Source organism: Penaeus monodon, chromosome 27 (genome assembly GCF_015228065.2).
Source record: "Penaeus monodon isolate SGIC_2016 chromosome 27, NSTDA_Pmon_1, whole genome shotgun sequence".
NCBI classification, from domain to species: domain Eukaryota; kingdom Metazoa; phylum Arthropoda; class Malacostraca; order Decapoda; family Penaeidae; genus Penaeus; species Penaeus monodon.
In genome coordinates, this window is record NC_051412.1 from 33,414,107 (window position 1) to 33,414,545 (window position 439).

The following is a 439-nucleotide window of genomic DNA, read 5'->3' on the forward strand; positions in this document are numbered from 1 at the left end:
CTATACTAATTACATTATTCAGACATCATTCAGGAAATACAGAATCTCTTAAATCAACAACGGAGAGATTATCGGCCAGTAACAGTTAATTTAGTTCAAACCTGAGTCCCTCTATTAACCAAAGAGTGGCCAGATGAAAGCTTTGCATTGCAGTACCAGCATCAGTCAAGCCAGTTGCAAGGTTATCACACAGTTGGTAGGTTTGCAGAGTGATTGCAATAGCACCCAGTGGGCCGTGCAGTTAGTGGACAGATGAGAGATATATTGCAAGGAATGGCAATGGGCGGCACAGTGGACAATCTTTTATTTTATTTACATATTGAGCAACCTGAAGTCATGTACAGACTTTTAAGAAACTGGAGGCTAACGTAGGAGATCATGACATCGTGAAAATTATAATAGGGTGATATAAAACCGATCGTCAAAGTTGAATGGCTAT

The 439-nt window shown here is 39.9% G+C and overlaps 1 protein-coding gene across 1 annotated transcript in view; it reads right to left on the reverse strand.

The window, feature by feature from the left end:
- The window catches only part of LOC119590499 (synaptogenesis protein syg-2-like), a 72,102-nt gene that overhangs the window by 1,610 nt on the left and 70,053 nt on the right, over positions 1-439 (reverse strand). The gene's annotated exons all lie outside the window — the stretch shown is intronic.